Below are 19,684 nucleotides of genomic sequence, written 5' to 3' on the forward strand. Positions count from 1 at the left end.
TAATTAAACCTCACACTGCACAGATACAATATTATACATTACTCCATCTCAAGCTTTTACTGATTTTGCTTGTCATTTCATGTCAGTAGCAGCTATGCCAGGGCCTGGGAAATCAAGACAGCCGCTCTCACCCCCTTTACCATCTTTTTTTTTTTTTTTTTTTTTGTAGGCTGGTGGTCAGAATAAGGAGGAGAAGAAGGAGAAGAAAAGGAAGAGGAGGAGGAGGAGAAATGCCAATACCAGGGTAACAGAAGCAAGTCTCTTTCAAATATTGATACTGGATGATTCAACCAAAACATTCACCAAAATATGGAGCTGTATAATTGTGTAATAGTCACAGAATATTCTTCAAAGTGGATTGAGTTTTAAAAATGAATTCATTCGTATTGTATAGAGTAGTGGGTGTGGAACTGGGACACACATTTAAAGCTGTGTGGGAAATATTTTCTCTCAGCCCTGTCCTGTGTACTCCAGGGTTCTACTTGCCAACCCATTTGGAGACAATAGGAAAACCTCAATAGATCCTTCACCAATGGTCCTCCCTTCTTCCTCTTCTCTTCTTTGCTATCCTACACTCAGCATCAGATCAAGCTGGAACCCGTGTCCTGCCACTTATTAGCGATTTTGAATAAACCCCTCTCTCTCCTTTCTTCATCTGTAAAGAAAACACAATAAAACACTCCTGAATCACAGAACTGGCATTGGGGAGGCTTTCGCTTTCACCCCTCTTCTTTATCTGTCTCTGCCTCTCTGTGTCATCCTCTCTCTCTCTTCTTTCTTTTCTCTTTCTCTGTACACTCCCTCCCTTCTTTCCTTCTTTCTGTTTCTTTCTTTCAAGAGCCGAAACACCAGTTTGCTGGAATCTCAAATTAAGTCATTAGTCGGACCCAGTCCCATCCTTGGCTAGATTTTGCGCCTCTTGCAGCCGCCGGTGTTTTATTCCCTTTATTCTAAGGGCAGTCGAGTCGGGATGCTTGAAACCTGGAAAGCGGAATCAAGTCCCTCCCAGTGCTTTAGAGCCGGAGGGAGAGAAGATAGGCGCGGGCTGGCGACCCCCTCCCTTTTCCCCACTCCTGGCAGCGCCAACCGCTCCGCGCCCCTTGGCACCAGCGCCTTTTCTCTGTCGGGAAGACGAGCCCAGCCCACAGCCGCGAGGCGGGGGCCGAGGGCGCCCCCTCCCTTCTCTCGCTCCCCCCTCCCCTTCTTCCCCTCCAGATACAATGACTGGGCCGGAACAGCGCCTCAGCCGTGTCTCATTGGCAGCGGCCGCCCCAGCCCCCGGAGAGGCGGCGGGAGGGGGCAGCTGGGGAGAGGGAGCCCAGAGCCGGGGCTGACAGCGAAGAGGAGGCAGGCAGGACGGAAGGACTACAGGACGCAAGGAAGGCGGCCCGGAGCGCAGCTTTAAGTGTGGATCAAAGCGAGGACGCGCGGAGAGCTGCGGCGGGGGCGACTAGCAGCCCTGGGTCGGGGGATGCGGCAGGCGCTGGCTGCCTTGCGAGCCCGGGAGTCTGGCTGCGCGGCTCATGTGCTGAGCAGGAGCCTGGGCAGAGAGGAGGAAGAAAGCAGCCGCCCAGGAAGGCGCTACGTAGAGCGGAGTTGCGGAGCTGGCGCAGAGCCGTGTCCCCAGGTCCTGCGAGGTGAGCAGCCGAGACAATAAAGTAGCGGTCGACAGTCCGCTGAGCGACCGAGGCTGGAAGCGGGAGAGCAGGTAGGTGGATGACTGCCCCGGGTGCCCGGAGCGCACTGAGGAGGACGACCTTGCGACGCGCCACTACGGCGCCGCTTCCCGTGCGCTCCAGACGCAGCGCGCGCGTTTGGAGACCCCCAGTGGAGGTGCGGGTCCCGGGCGCTCCTGCCGGCAAGAAACCCCGCCCCGCCGCTCCCTGGCTGCCTGCAGCCTCCGCTTGAGTCCCTCGGGCACTTGGCGCGGCGGCGCTTCGGTCGCTTTGGTAGTGTGGAGACAGGAAGTTTGGCGGTTTCTGGGCGTTGGCGCTGGTGGGGTTTGCAAACGCGCCGCCAGGGACCATGTGCTTTGATTGCCGCGCGTTCGTGGGAGGTGGGGAGAAATGCTGATGAATCCCAGATCCCTCTGCCCAGAGATACTTTCAAAAAGCGACGAGAAGAGTGGAAGGGGAAAATCCTTTGCGTCTGCAGAGGATGCTAAGGGTTTGGTTTGGCTGCTCTTTTCAAATAGGTGTGTCTGCCCCTAGCCGCTGCTGTGTTAAAGAGGCTGTATGCGTGTGGTTCGCTCCCTCTCTCTTTTCTAGAATTTTTCACTTTTTACTTTTGTCTAGGGAGGGGAAAACAAAGATGATATTTTGGGAAATTCCATTCGATCTGGGCTAGGGGATGAACTCTTCCTTTGCGTTGAATGATCTGTGCTCCGAACGATATTGCCGAGCAGTGCCTGGTCTTGTTCACAAAAGGGGTGAGAGCTTGTGTTAAACCTTCCCCGGATCTGAGAAAGCTGCCGCAGGAGGAGATCTCGCTTGTTCTCCTTTGTGTGGCCGCTTCCTTCCAGATGTGAGAGGGTTGGGCTGGGCGCTCCTGGGTGGGGTAATAATTATCGTGAACATTCCTGCGATCTGCTAGGACTTGTAAGCATACCAAAGCCAACTCCTCTGAACTTTGCGAACCGACTTGGTCTGCTTGCTGGTACCCCGACAGCAGCATCTGGAAGGTGGTCCCTGAGGGGTCTGGGGGTGGGGGCAGAACGACCCTGGAGTGCTAACAGCCTCAGTCTTTCGGGAAAGGTGGTTGATCCTTCAAGGTTAGCTAGTGTTTGCCCATAAACTTGTCAACTCATTTGGAGGTTGGGTGCAGGATTTTAGCGCGGTCCCTGGCATGCTGTTTCCTGTCGTAAAGAGAATGTGTCTGTAGAACTTCCCTATCAAACCTCTGCGGGGGAGAAGCAGCTTCACCTTACTTAACCTCAGCAAACTGCTCTTTAATCCCCCATACACACTCCCCTGCCCAGGAGACCCCGGCTCAATCCTTGGGTCGGGAAAATCCCCTGGAAGAGGACATGGCAACTCACTCCAGTATTCTTGCCTGGAGAATTCCATGGACAGAGAAGCCTATCGGGCTACAATCCATGGGGTCACAAAGAGTCGGACACGTCTTAGTGACTGAGCACAAGCACACACATACCCTTTAGGAATGGTGCTTAAGAGAATTTACTATGAGACAGGCATCCCAATAGGCAGTTTGGGGCCATCATAAACAGTCCACGGAGTGGTCAACTGAGCCCTCGAGGGAGGTTAAGTAACCTGCCATAAGTTACACTGATAATTTTTTATTTACATCAGGTCTGTTTCCAAATGCCAGGCTCTTAACCATAACAGTGCCTCTAACAAGACTGTGTTGTGGTGACACTGATAATGATGAAGCAAAAATAATTACAACACAATAACAATGGATTCATAAGATTAAATCAAATGACATTTAAAAGAATGGCTGAACCAAGGTAAACACTCAGGGTATAATTTGGTCTCTAAATTAAATGTCATAAACTAGGTGATAACTCTATGAGTCTTACTTCTTTTGTGTATCTGAAAAATTTGATATAAAGAGTGAATGTACCTGCACTCATGTGCATGCACACGAACACACACACACACACACACACACACACACACACACATTCACCCTTACCTTTTGAATAGTGCTTATTCTTGGAGAAGGCAATGGCAACCCACTCCAGTACTCTTGCCTGGAAAATCCCATGGACAGAGGAGCCTGGTGGACTGCAGTCCATGGGGTCACAAAGAGTCGGACACAACTGAGCAACTTCACTTTCACTTTTCCCCTTCATGCATTGGAGAAGGAAATGGCAACCCACTCCAGTGTTCTTGCCTGGAGAATCCCAGGGATGGGGGAGCCTGGTGGGCTGCCGTCTATGGGGTCGCACAGAGTCGGACACGACTGAAGTGACTTAGCAGTAGCAGTATTATTGTTTTCTAAAAGATGGCCAGAAGAATTTATGCAATTCTAAGAACTTCTTGAACATAAGAGGTTTATCATTTCCTCATGACATCCACAGATATTAATTAAACACTTCATTTGCTTCAATTCAGTAATGCAGGTGTAATGCATTTGAACACTATGATGATGGAAATCCACCTAAACTACTATTATAATGAGGTCTGTTTTTCATGATCCCTGGGGAAAAGTTCTCAGAACTCTCTTCTGAGCATGCAAGTGATTGTCTTAAACTTCACTTGGTTTGGAAATGAATTATGGTTTTGAATTTGCATGTTAGTGGAGGGAAAGTTAATGGCTTTTCAAACAGGCAGACAACTGTGCATGAGCCTGACAAGCTAGAAAAGTATGGGCAGAGTTAAGTTCACCAGCCTCTCTAGAGTGGAAATGCAGTTTTTCTCAGGACTGTTTACTTGACTGGCCTCTATTTCTAGCAAGCCTGAGTATCCGAGCTCTCCATTTGAGTCCACAGATTGAATCAAGACTCTGCAGTGCTTTTGAGCAGACAAAAAGGAAATTTTGGCTAACTGACAATACAAATAAGGTACATGGAAAACAGTTAAAAATATCCTGTCAGCTCCCCCACCCCCGTCAAAAATGTCCTGTCTTGTCCAGCCTGCAGTAATTGTCTGAAACTTCAGGAACTCTTCATTTTTATTTTACACACATTACACATTTAAATAAAGGCATCAGTCTTATACTGCAAGGAATTTCTCTCTCTTTCTCCCTCCCTCTCTCTATCCCTCCCCCTAAATCTGCCCTAGAGATCTGATGTTATCATGAAGGCACTATTTTAAAATATTCAGCGACTGCTGAGGTTCAGTGAAATTATTATCTTTAGCTTATAGATAAATAAATCATGTAACTCAGCTCATCAGCAGCACTTGGGTGTTAATTTCCTTAGATACCTCTCTTCTCTCTCTTTGTAGACGTGGTTTTTGTTTTGCTTTAAAAGCCACTTACCTTTTTTTTGGTAATTCATTTATATCTCGGTCATTAAGATTCTTTTCTCTTTTCTGTTAAGTGCGTGTCCCGTGTGGTCAGAGAGAAACTGTAAAGTAGCAATTTTCTGTTGCTAGATGTTTGGTTTAGGAGCCAAACCTCCTATTTTCCTCAATAGCCTGTGTCAGTTTTTAAAAAAATCTCATTCTTTCCGGTGAAATCCATTTTTAACCTAATCGTATAAAGCAGTGTTTTTCAAAACGAAGTTCAGGAAATCAATTTAGTGGGTCACATCAGTGTTTTCCTTTTAAGTATTACAGGGACAGAAAATATCAGCATCATCTTAATGTCAGTAAAGGTTCTGTAGTTTCATGAACCTTTGAGTCCGTCCTAAATCTGAGACTGTGTGTAGACTTTGCTGGATACAGTATAATTCACACTATGATTTGCTATGAAAAAGTTTGCAAGTCACTGCCACAGGATGTGTTTGTATCATAAGTTGATAAACACCCAATTTAAATAGAATTAGAATATAGATATATATATATATATCCCATATATACAGATTGAATTTTCTAAAAGGTGCATAGGTAAGACTGATTTCAAGAGCATCTTCCTCAGGGTTGAACAGTGACTTCAGGATCTGATTAATTTTTTTCATCTTTCATTCTGCCTTTTTCTTCCTTCCTTTTTGTTCCCTGTTGGGTGACAATGACGGTAGCAGTTGCTGGTTTACACAATTCCAGATTCAAGACCAACAGAAAAAGCATAAACCCTCCTTCTCCAGTTGCTGAGCAAAACGTCTCAGCACCAGTTCTGACTGGCCCAGTTGGCTTGGCTGAAGGAAACTCTTGGCCCTAGTGGGAGTCCCACCCAGGCCATGTGGACCGTGGATGCGGGAGGCCCGGACCTCCAGGTGAATACAATTGCAGGGAAGTCGAATGAATGTTCGCCACAACGCACAAGTGCCTAACTCAACATAGACTGATTTCTGTTCTCTTTGATGCCCAAGATAATGGAGGACAAGCTGGTTTATATTCAGACAGATAGGTTTTCGCTATGATTTTTCGTGTGTGTAAGGAAAGCTTTAGCTGTCACTTTACCTTGGTCAGTGTCAAGATTTGCAGACCAAAATGTAGAACAGGTCAAAGCGATGGTGGTGTCTATACTTTCCAGTTGACACTGAGTTGGGGGGAAGACAGATATACTGATTTAAAACCCACTGCAGACCCCAAATCTCTTTTTTGCACCTATGTGCAAATCTTGGGAGGCAGTTCTTTTAGTCAGTGTATTGTGTGAATGTGGTGACCATGGTTATTTTGGTAGTGTCTTCCAGAAAATTCTTTGAAGAGTACATCTCCTTAAGGCCCAAGGTGAATAAATTCTCTGCCCGGCAGCTCTTCAGCCTGCAGGTATTTATCTGAGTCAGTGTTGCTTCACCCCTGGGGATGTGCTGCTTTTAATTGTCCTCTGTCACTTTATGTACAAGTATCCAGTGGGAAGGGGACCCTATTTGTGTTTGGCTGTGAGAATAATATTCATTTCCAGCAGAGGATCCTGGAAGTCAGGTGATCATGCTGGCTTACCTGGGTCAGTCCTGGTTAATGTCTGTGACTCCAGTCTTAATGATAACTTATATGGTTACTTTACCTATAAAGGATGTTTTGGGGGGCCATGATTAGGGGTCTTTTTAATAGATTAAATTATAAAGAGCTCCTCTTACCAGGCAAGATTAAATGATATTTAAGAATGCATGCCAGGGCTTCCCAGGTGGCGCTGATGATAAAGAATCCATCTACCAATGCAAGAGGATGCATGTTTACGTGGTAAAATATAAAGGAAAGTGGCTTAACCTTTTTTGTGCTTTAATTTCTTCATCTCTAATATAGGGCGAATCAGAGTTCCTACCTCATTGTGTGAATAGAGGATAAAATAAAATTGTTTCATGTGGTGCCTGCTACATACTAAATATTTCATAAATGTTAACTATTATTTGTGCTTTGATGAAGCTAGGAAAAATAGTAATAGTTATGTTTTTTAATTGAACACTATGTGCCACATTTAAGTCTAAGAATTTTTTTAGCTATCATTTTCTTTATTTTTACAAGTCCTGTGATCTGAATGTTATGGCCATTTGTTGTTGTTATTACTCCCATTTTCCAGATGAGGAAAACTGAGATTTAATGAAATTAGCAAGTAATGAAGCCATTACTTGCAACCCCCAGTCATTTTGATTCCAGAGCCTCTGCTCTCATTTATTATGTTATATTGTTAGACTTGGAAGGGAGTTTTGAGATAAGCCAGCCTTCAAAAATGACCCCAATATGTGATGTGACTTGGCAAGTTATTTAAGGGTGGTGCAGGCCAGAACCAAGTTTTTCTGCCTCCCACAACCATTGATAAATTGAGGACAAATGCATCCACCCAGCAAGGTGAGCGCAGGAACGAACTGGGAATACTGGATCTGGAGTTGGGAAGATGTCTTCTAATTCAGCTACAAAATGTCTAGTACTGTCTTACCAGGGTACATAAACTCCTGGGGGTATATGAGTAAATTTTAGGTGATAGATGGAGAATCATTTTACTTCAGTGATTATTTTAATGTGTGCCAAAATAATTTGTTTTTACACTCAGAACTTCAAACTTTATTAAATAATAAATTTCTTCTTGCCTCGCCTAATAAATTATTAACAGACAATATTATTGCTTAGGGTGAGGCTAGCAAGACAGTGTCAATGTAAAATCACTTAAAAATATATATTAGATGAAGCATAGGGTGGGTAGTACTGGAAAATGGCAAAAGCTATAAAAGGGAAGATGTGAATGACTGAAGTCTGGGAAATGCTGGATTAGAGCAATGTTTGTCCAACTCTGTACACAAGACTTAGTTGGGAATCAGATTCTGATTCAGTAGATCTGGTATAGAGTCTGAGATTCTGGATTTCCAGCAGGCCCCCGGGTGATGTCAGTGGCGCTGGTCTGTGGACCATACTTCGCCTAGGAAGGGATCAGAGAACCTAGAAGATTCTTTGACACATGCTGCGTGTTGAGGAGGATTCAAAGAAATGTAAGGTATAATGAAATACCACCTCACACTTGTCAGAATGGCTATTGTCAAAAAATCTTCAAGTGACAAATGTTGGCAAGGATATGGAGAAAAGGGAACCCTCTTACACTATTGGTAGGAATACAAATTGGTACAGCTACTATGGGAAACAGTTTATAGGTTTCTGAAGAAAAAAAAAAAAACTAAACTAAAAATAACACTACCGTATGACCCAGCAATTCCACCCCTGGGTATATATCTGAAAGAAACAAAAATACTAATTTGAAAAGATACATGCACCCCATCTGAAGGCAGGAGGAGAAGGGGACAACAGAGGATGAGATGGTTGGATGGCATCACCGACTCAATGGACATGAGTTTGAGCAAGCTCCGGGAGTTGGTGATGGACAGGGAAGCCTGGCGTGCTGCAGTCCATGGGGTCGCAAAGAGTCGGATACAACTGAGCAACTGAACTGAATGTACCCCAACGTTCATAGCAGCATTGTTTGTCCCTCAACAGATGAATGGATAAAGAAGATGTGATGTATTGGGTTGGCTTTTTCCTTCACATGTATATACACACACACACACATATACACACAATGGAATAATACTACTCAGTCATAAAAACAGAATGGAATTTTGCCATTTTCAACAACATGGGTGGACTTTGAGAGTATTATGCTAAATGAAGTAAGTTCAAAAGAGACAAATATGCATGCTATTGCTTGCATGTAGAGTATAAAAAATAAAACAAATTGGTGAATATAACAGAAAGAAACAGACTCATAGACATAGAGAACACATTAATGGTGACCAGTGGGGAGAGGGAAGGAGGGAGGGAAATAGGGGTAGAGGATTTGTGCCTCTTAAAGGCACAAATTATTAGGTGTAAAATAAATAGGCTACAAGGATATATTGTACAACACAGGGAATATAGCCAATATTTTATGATAACTATAAATAGAGCATATCTTTCAAAAATTGTGGATAACTATATTGTACATCTGTAACTTATATTCAGTTCAGTTTAGTCGCTCAGTCGAGTCCGACTCTTTGAGACCCTATGGATTGCATGGACTGCAGCATGACAGACCTCCCTGTCCATCACCAACTCCTGGAGTTTACTCAAACTCAGGTCCATTGAGTCGGTGATGCCATCCAACCATCTCATCCTCTGTCATTCCCTTCTCCTCCCGCCTTCAATCTCTCCCAGCATCAGGGTCTTTCCCAATGAGTCCGTTCTTCACATCAGGTGGCCAAAGCATTGGAGTTTCAGCTTCAGCATCAGTCCTTCCAGTGAATGTTCAGGACTGATTTCCTTTAGGATGGACTGGTTGGATCTCCTTGTTGTCCAAGGGACTCTCAAGTCTTCTCCAACATATCATACATCAACTATTTTTCAAAAAACAAAACCATAGAGAAATGGAATCCCATTTCCCAGAAGCTTAAGCTGGTTGGGGAGAAAAGATGTGAAGGAAGGTGGGTGGTAAACTCCCCCATCCAGAGAAAGTGCAACACAGGAGAGAGAGGTACAGAGACCATGGTCTGCCCCAGAGATGCTGCAGTGGGGTAGCAGGAGGGGGTGGGGTTTTGGTTTGGTCTGAAAGATTCGTAGCAGCAAGTGGAGAGTTCCCAGACAGGCTTGATGAGCATGAGGAAGGGTGCAAGAAGCAGATAAGACTCCAAAAAAAATGCCTGCACCAACAAAATGGAAATTTCAGTAACAATCTGATCAACACACTGAAACATTCACTTAGAATAAGCTCTGTCTTCTAAGACAAGCCCCGTTGCCTGGTCCTGATAGTCCGCATTGACTGTGTCTCTATCAGTACCAGCTACTTGCCACGTGCTTTCCAGACAGTATATATTTCATTCTGTCTCCACCATGAGCCACAATAGCTCACACTTTGTAGAGGTGAAAAGGGAGGCTTGGAGGGGCTGCACCCTCGTTCAGAGTCACAGTTGGTTAGTGACAGCCCTGGAATTCAGAGTCAGCTGGGTCTGTGTTCTTGGATGACACGCTGCAAGTGACTCTGCTTTGTGTTATCCTTGACAGTCACAGCCAGAGAGGCTCAGCTCTCTCTCCAGAGAGCATACCTCACCAGAGATGCTAATGGCTTATCTTGTTTCAGATGAGAATATTGCCCCCGAAAACAGATCCTAACCCTCAGCCAGAGATAATTATATTTCTGCTGTGCTGAATAAGCCATGACCAGACTGCAGTTTTTAGCATTGTGACCTTCCATGACAAATGGGTTCAAAACTGGCCCCTTGCCCTACCCCTTTCTCCTGCAAATAAACACTGAATGTTTTGTTGCAACAAGGAGGCACTTTCCTTAGGAAGTCACCAAGTAGCCCAGAGAGACAGTTATTGGAAATAATTATGCCTCTGCCACAGCATGGGGCCCATCACTGTCCCTCCTGATTTTCAAAAGGTCTTGCTGGAATACCAGCATCCATCTTCCAGCTGGTGCATATAACAGCCGACAGCGTCGATAGGGAACCTGACAATGGATGAGGCCTGAGGATTGTTTTCTGGCTTCCCTTGTTGCACCTGACTGAGCCTAGCCATCAATTCAGTCCTCACCAAAGAGCAGGGGGACCATATGTGACCTGAATGGGAGGCCCAGATCACAGAGCCAGCTCTGGCCCTGGTTCATCCAAGTGTAATACTCCAGCAGGGTTCTGCCAGATGAGGGCGGAATTGGGGAGAAAGAGTTGTGATCCTGGGTGGAGAGTCCGAAAGGCTGAGTTTTTATCCCATCTCAGCAGCACACTGACCTTAGCCATGTTAATTACCTCTCTGATTTCTCAAGTGGGGGATGATATTTACATTATGAACCACCAGACGTGTGCTCAGACTTCAAATCTTATTAAAGATTTGCACAGCCATTGCACTCTTCTTGCTTTAAAACTTCTATAAGGGCTCAGAGAACACCTCCCCGTGTTCAGAGGGATGGAGGAGAGACAAGATGAATGTAGAGAATTAAGATACAAACTACTATGTATAACACAGAGAAGCTACAAGGATATATTGTACAGCCAAGGGAATATAGCCAGTATTTTCTATCTTTTAAATGGAGTATAAGCTATAAAAATATTGAATCACTATATTGTACACCTGAAACTAATATAGTATTGTAAATTAACTATAATTTTTTTTTTAAAAGTCGTAGATAAATGCATTTAAAAGAGCTTCTTTATCTGTAGTGTGTTGGTTGGTGGAACATTTCAGTAATGTTATTTGCTGTGCGGTAAAAAATGATCTTCAGTGTAACTTCTCCTATCAAGTACCCTTTCAGTTTTAAACAGATCTTGCAACATTAAGATAGTGTGACTTCTTTGATAAATCAGGAAAGTTAAGGGCATTTGAGGCCACCACAAATGAAGTGATTGCATCCATTTAAACCTGCAAGTTGAAATGCAGGACCCTGATTAAGTAATAAAAACCATGTGCCCTTAGACTGGGACCAGAAAGCCCAGTCCCAATGCGACCGTAAGACACAAATTGAGGACATATCATGGTAATTTGCTCCAACTGTGTTAAATTAATTCAATTTGTATTTTGAAGAGAAAAAAAAAAAATAAGCATGCTGTTTTATATACTTCCCTGTGCCCACTCTAGCTGTACTTTCACTGCCTAGAAGAATGGGCTGTCCAGTTTACTAGGGTCAGAAGTTTGATTCAAACAAATTAAGAGTAAGAAAGTATTTTTACAATGACGTAGTTGCTTTAAAACAGTTCGAGTCATGAGTGGTTCTTGGTGCGCTATCTAGCACTGAGCTGGATTACGCTTGGAAAAGCGTAGAGGTGGACTATCACTGGTCCTTTTCAGATCTCAGAGGAAAGCTGTGAAAAAAGGGTATTTAAAAATTGATATTTTGTCAGCAAATGTTCATTCTATGGGAAATGTTAACTACCTTCTTTCAGAGTACACAGTGCAAACTTCCACCCCGCCCTTCTGCAGTTTCACTGATACAGCATTATCAATGAATAAGACATCTGTTTCATTGAAGTGATTTTTCCAGGTGATTACAGCTTACCTCTGCCCACCTACATTATATTTTTGCTTGAACTCTTTCTGATGGAAACATGACACATGCTTCTTTACTTTTTTACATGGAGTTTACAAATGTGGATACAACTTTCCTTGACTTGGGCTTTTCATGATAAACATCCAGTTTCGTCCCTTGCCGTCATCCTGTTACTGTTTGACAGCAGACTTGCATTGGGCTGAGTGACTTTGTATAAATAATCACATATTTTTATTCTTTTGTAGTTATCATTATTCCTAATAATACCATTCCTCTGGGTAGTTAGCAAATCCCAGGCAGGGTGCTAAGAATGTCATATACATTATAGTCTTGGTTAATCTGCCTGACTCCCTACCCCTACCAAGAAATGAGATTATTCCTTCCATTTAGGGTGAGAAAACTGAGGTTTAAAAAACTGGTAGTGAGTGGTGGAGCTGGAATTTGAACCTGGGTCTCTAACTGCAGGATGTCTGTTGCTAGGTGTTACAAGAGTTGCCTCTTGCTCTGTTTTTCCTCTCTGCATATTTCTGTCTCTCCTCCTGCTTCTGAAACCTTTCCCCAAGTAAAAGCCCAAGATGAGTTCCGTGTCTTTTTTTACAGAGCATTTGTTGGTATCTTTTTCCTTCAGTGGAGTTCTGGGACTATTTTTGCTGATTCCTAGGTTCCCAGGCATCTTCTGCACACTTGCAGTTTCTGGAGGTCAAACCTGCGAGTTCATCACTACATGCGCTAAGGCTTTGGGTGGATTGGTTATAGCAGGGGTCCCTAACCTCTGGAATCTAATGCCTGATGATCTGAGGTGGAGCTGATATAATAATAGTAGAAATAAAGGGCACAGTAAATGTAACGTCCCGAAACCGATCCCCTCAACCCCGTGGTCCACAGAAAAATTGTCTTCCATGAAACAAGTCCCTGGTGCCAAAAAGGTTGGGGATCACTGGGTTATAGAATTTACTGCATTATGATTTAATAGCATAATCAAGAAACCTGCAATCAGAGGAATGCCTGACAAGTCTATAATTTAGGGGTCAGCAAACTTTTTTCTGTGAAGGGCTGGTTACTAAATATATTAGGTTTTGCAGGCCGTACGATCTGGGTTGTAACTACCTAAATCAGTCTTGGCATGGCAAGAATAGCCACAGATAAGACATAAAATGAGGCATGAAGCTGTATTCAAGTAAAACCTTATATACAAAAATAAGCAGTGGGCAGGGATTGGCCCACAGGCTTGTCATTTGTCAACACCTGTTACAATGGACAAAAGAGCCACTCAGGGTATTTAAAAAAACCAAGCTAAGGTGAGATTTCAGAGGCTGTGTAGAGCAGTGATTTCACCCAGAGACTCTGGAGACAATGACTGGATGTGTCTCCCATCTTACCCACTAACTACTGTAACTTAGCCAGTTATCTTAACCTCTCTGTTCCTCGATTTTCTGTCTTTAAGGTTAGGACATCCACCCAGAGACTGGAGACAACGCCTGGATGTGTCTCCCATCTTACCCACTAACTACTGTAACTTAGCCAGTTATCTTAACCTCTCTGTTCCTCGATTTTCTGTCTTTAAGGTTAGGACAATAATAGTCCTTCCCTTTCAAGATTGCTTTGCAAATTAAAGGAATTGTTTGTCAAGTCCTGAGAACGATGCCCAGAGCGCATTTACATTTTGAAAGTGACTCCAAACTTAAATGTCAGCTGAAATAAAACAATTGTCTCTAGTTTTTTGGTTGTAAAAATCAGAGTGAAATTGAAGAGTGTGACTTTGGTTTTCCTTTATCGTCTGTGTCTCTGCTTTGCTGCTGTTTGGATGTGGCTGGCTGTGGTGTAACACAACATTCTTAGTTAAGACAATGAATTTGGAAACATTCTCTATCTCTTCCCTTTCACCCGCTTCACTCAATCGATCAAGATGGGGCTTGGCAGGTGTACTCCCCACTTGGGAAGCTCTGGGTTCTCTATCCTATTTGGGGATGAAAGGCAATCTGTAGAATAGTTGCCTCACGTGTGTTCAAAAGGATACCACTGACACTCTTGCTCCACCCTAGGTTCTCTCTCACCTTTCTTCTCCTGGTCATCCAGCTATTTTTAGTGACATGTTTTAATCAGAGATGAACTTGTGAAGGTCTCTGGCCCCAGAATAAGAGTATGTCACAGCTGAATGAGAGGGGGGAGTCATGCCCCAGGTCTGAGGACATAAATAGCAGAGGGTGTGAATGCACCAGGATGAATTGCTGTGAAGCAGAATCCACATGTGTTGTATGCACAGCACAATGTGAAAGGAAGACCTGAGAATTTGAAGGTTAAAGGGAGAGTGATGTTATATATCAAATAAGGTAATTTTGACCCTGAAGTTGACATGTGAGTCTTCAGGGGAAAGTTGCAAGTAGATCTGGAACCAGAAAGATACGTGTTTGATTCCAGAGTCCGTCACCCAGTTGTGCTTACGTTGTGCAGATCATTGTACACTGTGAGCCTCAAGAGGAAGGTTACTCCCAACTCTTCCGTGTGTGTAAAATAGGTTAAGATAACAAGACATCATTCTTAAAGTTCTGTTGTTGATGGGTCACTGTCAGACTCAAAAAAATAATAATAGTGATTAATTCTTGATTGAAAATTTTGGGTAAAGATGGCTTTTCTTTCTTTCCTTTTTTATATTATTCTTTCAAACCTGCATCCTTGAAATGGCCAAGTGCAGGAATGGTAGACAGAATGTACATACTAAGGATGGAGGGGGAAGTGAGAAGTTTCCAGTTGTTCGGGCCCACCTTATGAGTCATCTGGCAGGCATGTCCTCTCGATGACCTGCTCCCACACCAGGAGATGCCAGATCTTCAAGGTGGATAGCGTCTGGGTCCCTCTACTACTGTGTGGGCCAGAGCGCTGCTACCAGCTCCCACCCACTGCTAGGCCACTCTCTACTTGGACTCGAAGCAGAACCAATCTAAACCACTCTTGCTTGGTCTGTGCTCCAACCAAGAACCTATGTTGTAACTGATATAAAGGTTTGACACATGACTTAGCTTCAACCAACTGGGAGTTGCTAGAAAGATCATGGGAGTTGGAGCCGGAAGACCTGGGTTTAATCCTAGTTCTGTCACTTGCAAACAGGATAATATTGAATAAGAAACTAGCCTAAACCTCTTCTGTGACTGACATGCATTACCATATTTAATATTCTGCAGCAAGCCTCTGGGGCTGAAATGCCTGGCACAGTGCTTGGCACAAAGTCAACAATCAGTGAAAGATGACTATTGATGTTATTCATATGAGGATTAATTATTCACAATGATAAGTTGTTGCTGATCAACTCAAGCAGTGATAGTAACTTTATACCTGCTGGCTCTGAGGTCTGGAATGAATTTTGCTAATTTCTGAAGTGGTTGGGTGATCTATGACCAGTGAGCGGGCCAGCAGAAACCAGAAGTTCCCTTAGCCCCTGTGTGTGGCATTTACCTACCTTGGGTAAAGGATATGTCTTAGGATAAAGTGGACAGGCTCCTGGGGTGGTGCCTTCTGATCCCTCACAAAGGGTGAGGGTGGAGCTAAGGGTGAGGCACCTGCTGATCAAGAAAAAACTGAGTCTTTTCCCTGACTGACCTGGGAAGCCAAAACCTTAGCACCTACCTGATACCAGTTCCTCCATTCTGAATAATAGAACCCCAGTCTTATTTGAATTGGTAGTGTACTTTGCTAAAACACTACATTTCCCTTCCTCCCACAATATTAAATGTGGCCAGCTGACCAACTGCTGACCAGTGAGGTTTAAGTAGTGTCCTGTGGGATGTTCAGGAAGGATACCAGTTGGGAGCTGACACAGGTGGGAGACCTGCTTTTTTGCCTTTCCATCCTCCCCCTCTTCCTGCTGCCAGGAATGTAGAAATGATGGATGGAGCTTCAGCAACCTTTCTGGGACTTTGAAGGCAGAAGCCACAGGCTCAGGATGGCAAGGTTGAAGATAGAGGGGACCTTCATTCTGCATGAAGAGGCTCCCCTGCCCAAATATCTGAGCACTGTCCAAAGATCCTCCCTATTATTCTGGCTTTATGTGTATGAATGAGCCTTGGCCTCATTTTATATTACGTATTTCAAAAGTCTTCAAGACTACAAGTCCCAGTGCTAGAGAACTGCATAGCTACTCTCATCCTCTTGTGTGGCTAGGTTAATTCCTTCATCCTGCTTGCAAAGGCCTAGAGTCCAGCTTCCCAGCCAAATAAGCATATGATGCCATCGTTCTGTCCATTGCACTAAGGACTGGACATTTCTGTGCTTAACTGCTCTCTAATTGTTTTGATTTGTTGTTTAATGGCCTTTCCGGGTGGTCAGGAAGTTTCTTCCAAATACTGTAATACTTCTTATATTTTCTGTCCTGAATATGTGGATTGATTCCTGATGACTGTTCCCTCAGAGGAGGGATCCTTGGAAAAGGCCTTAGAAAAATATCCAGTGGGGTAACCTGAGATTTGCAGGTTCTGGTCATTTCTGTTCAGTGAATAAACTTGACACTCTGCTGGTTATTTATCTGTTGATTATCATCTCCAAGCCCATCCTGCTCTCCTCTAAACTATGATCTGAGGTAGATGTCTATACGCTACGTTTGCCCCAGCCCCTTATTAGCTGGCTTCTGGTTAGGCTGTGAGTGGGAGGTGTTGACCATAGTTGGGGATGGGAGAAAGGATTTATTTCTGTTTCCATCTCAAGTTTGCATCTTCTCAGCAGCCGCGGACCTCAGTGGTGCTTCAGCCTGCAAATGTGTACTTGAGAGGGAAGACTGATCCAGTCCGATATTTACAAACGTCATCATCTGAAGGCTGAGGGACACTTTTCACCAAAGCCTGTTTCTTTTACCTCCTGGGTGGCACACATAAAATTCTGTGTTCAACTTCCCCTTCAACAGTACATGAACCAAGAACTTCCAGATGTATCAGCTGGGTTTAGAAAAGGCAGAGGAAGGAGAGATCAAATTGGCAACATTTGTTGGATCATAGAGAAAGCAAGAGAATTCCAAAAAAAGATCTACTTCTGCTTCATTGAGTATACTAAAGCCCTTGACTGTGTGGATTACAACAAACTGGAAAATTCTTAAAAAGGTAGGAATACTAGACTGTCTTACCTACCTCCTGAGAAACTAAAGAAGTAACAGTTAGAACTGGACATGGAACAACAGACCAGTTCAAAATTGGGAAAGGAGTACATCAAGGCTGTATATCAACACCTTGCTTATTTAACTTAAATGCAGAGTACATCATGCAAAATGCCAGGCTGGATGAAGCACAAGCTGAAATCAAGATTGTTGGGAGACATATCAATAACATCAAATATACAAGTGCTACCACTCTAATGGCAGAAAGTGAAGAGGAACTAAAGAATCGCTTGATGAGGGTGAAAGAGGAGAATGAAAAAACTGGCTTAAAACTCAACATTCAAAAAACTAATATCATGGCATCCAGTCCCATCACTTCCTGATAAATAAATGGGGAAACAATGGAAATAATGACAGACTTTTCTTGGGCTCCCAAAATCACTGAGGCCAGTTACTGCAACCATGAAATTAAAAGACGTTTGCTTCTTGGAAGGAAAGCTATGACAAAACTAGACAGCACATTAAAAAGCAGAGACATCACTTTGTTGACAAAGGTCTGGTATAGTCAAAGCTATGGTTTTTCCAGAAGCCATTTATGGATGTGAGAGTTGGACCATAAAGAGGGATGAATGCTGAAGAATTCACATTTTCAAAGTGTGGTGCTAGAGAAGAATCCCTTGGACTGCAAGGAGATCAAACTAGATAGTCCTAAAGGAAATCAACCCTGAGTATTCATTGGAAGGACTGATGCTGAAGCTGAAGCTCCAGTACTTTGGCCACCTGATGCAAAGAACTGACTCCTTAGAAAAGACCCTGATGCTGGGAAAGATTGAAGGCAGGAGGAGAAGGGGACAACAGAGGATGAGCTGGTTGGATGGCATCACCGACTCAATGGACATGAGTTTGAGCAAACTCAGGGAGATAATGAAGGACAAGGAAGCCTGGCATGCTGTAATCTATGGGATCGTAAAGAGTCAAATATGACTGAGCAACTGAACAACAACAGCAATAGCCTCCCTCACTGGAGGATTATGGTGGGGAGAGGAGGAGGCTGAGTTCTGGCTAGTGAATGAGGGTAGGAGTGTTTTTTGCTGTTACCATGCAAGGTGCCTCCACTACTTTCCCGACCTTCTTTACCCTCATTTGCCTTCCGGATGCAGAAGATCTGGTGCCCAGTCCTGAGGCCCTGGGAGTTGACAGACTAGAAGGAAGGATCCTGGGATGCCCAGACAATTTCAGGAAACAGAATTCCTTTCTACCCCACAGCTGTCCTGCCCTGGATCATGACACAATGAGAAAGCACCCTTTAATGTGCTTACCCCATGAGATCTGGGGGTTGGTTTTTATAGACATTAGCTTTACATACCTTAACTAGTACGTGGAAAGACTTCTGAAATTATAGCTTTTGACCCCAAGGCCTCTTGCATCCCAAGAATCAAAGTCAGAAAATGGCTTGGAATAAATAATAAGTGAATTAATCAAAGTACCACTAAACATGTGCAGACTTCACAACTTGTTAGAGATTTCAACGTTCATTAATTCATCCTTTCAAGAAGTAATTTTTTTTAATATTTATTTATTTGGCTGCACCAGGTCTTAGTTGAGACATGCAGGATGTTTTAGGTGTGGCATGTGGAATCTCGATCCCCTACTGGGGATTAAACTTGAGCCCCCTTCATTGGGAACATGAATTTCTAGCCACTGGACCACGAGGCAAGTCCCAGGAAGCACTTTTTGAGTACCTGCAGTGATAGTATGAGGGACCATGAGGACCCTAAAGATTGAGAGAGTGTGACTTGGGGAGGGATGTAACTTAGGATTAGCAATGGAATAAAGCCTCTCTCTAGAGCCTGTGTTTCATCTGAGCTAGAAAGCTGAGACTTGGAGAAGGAAATGGCAACCCACTCCAGTATTCTTACCTGGAGAATCCTGTGGACAGAGGAGCCTGGTGGCTGCTGTCCATAGGGTCACACAGAGTCGGACAAGACTGAAGTGACTTAGCATGCATGCATGCGTTGGAGAAGGAAATGGCAACCCAGTCCAGTATTCTTGCCTGGAGAATCCTAGGGACAGAGGAGCCTGGTGGGCTGCTGTCTATGGGGTCGCACAGAGTCAGACATGACTGAAGCGACTTAGCAGCCGCAGCAGCAGCAGCAGAATGCTGAGAAGGAAGCAGTCCTGTGAATACCTGGGCAGGTGTGCACTCCCAGCAGAGGGTGTGACTAATGCAAAGGCCGGAAGTAGGAACGTGCCTGGTAAGTTTTAAGAACAGAAAATGAGCCAATGTGATTGGAGCAGAGTAAGCAGGGGAGAGAGTGGTAAGATGAGATTAAATCATGGTGTGCCTTGTACACCACGTTGGTTGTGCCTTTGTATTTTATTCTGAATCCAGTGGGAAGCCAATGGGATAGTGAGCAGAGAGGTGACAGGATCTGATTCGCAACAGCATTTAAGTGTTGATTCCCCCAGGATAAGATAGACACTCACTCCAGACAGAACTAAGGGTATTCTGGGAATACCTAGAACACTGTCAAAATAGGAGAGTGCTGAAGACATGAATGTTGTAGGGAAGAACCAAATCTGGACTCCATGATGAATCTG

The 19,684-nt window shown here is 44.0% G+C and overlaps 1 protein-coding gene across 3 annotated transcripts in view; it reads left to right on the forward strand.

Moving 5' to 3' along the window:
* Nucleotides 1-1,294: 1,294 nt before the first annotated feature.
* Nucleotides 1,295-19,684, forward strand: part of FRMD4B (FERM domain containing 4B) — a 352,925-nt gene continuing 334,535 nt past the window's right edge. For 2 of the 3 annotated variants that reach the window (XM_044933559.2, XM_044933558.2), the window contains exon 1: nucleotides 1,295-1,708. The gene's annotated coding sequence lies outside the window, so the exon portion shown is untranslated. The remainder of the gene's footprint in view (nucleotides 1,709-19,684) is intronic. The other variant, XM_044933560.2, reaches the window with a different exon arrangement.

The sequence above is a fragment of the Bubalus bubalis genome, chromosome 21 (assembly GCF_019923935.1).
Source record: "Bubalus bubalis isolate 160015118507 breed Murrah chromosome 21, NDDB_SH_1, whole genome shotgun sequence".
Classification (NCBI taxonomy): Eukaryota; Metazoa; Chordata; class Mammalia; order Artiodactyla; family Bovidae; genus Bubalus; species Bubalus bubalis.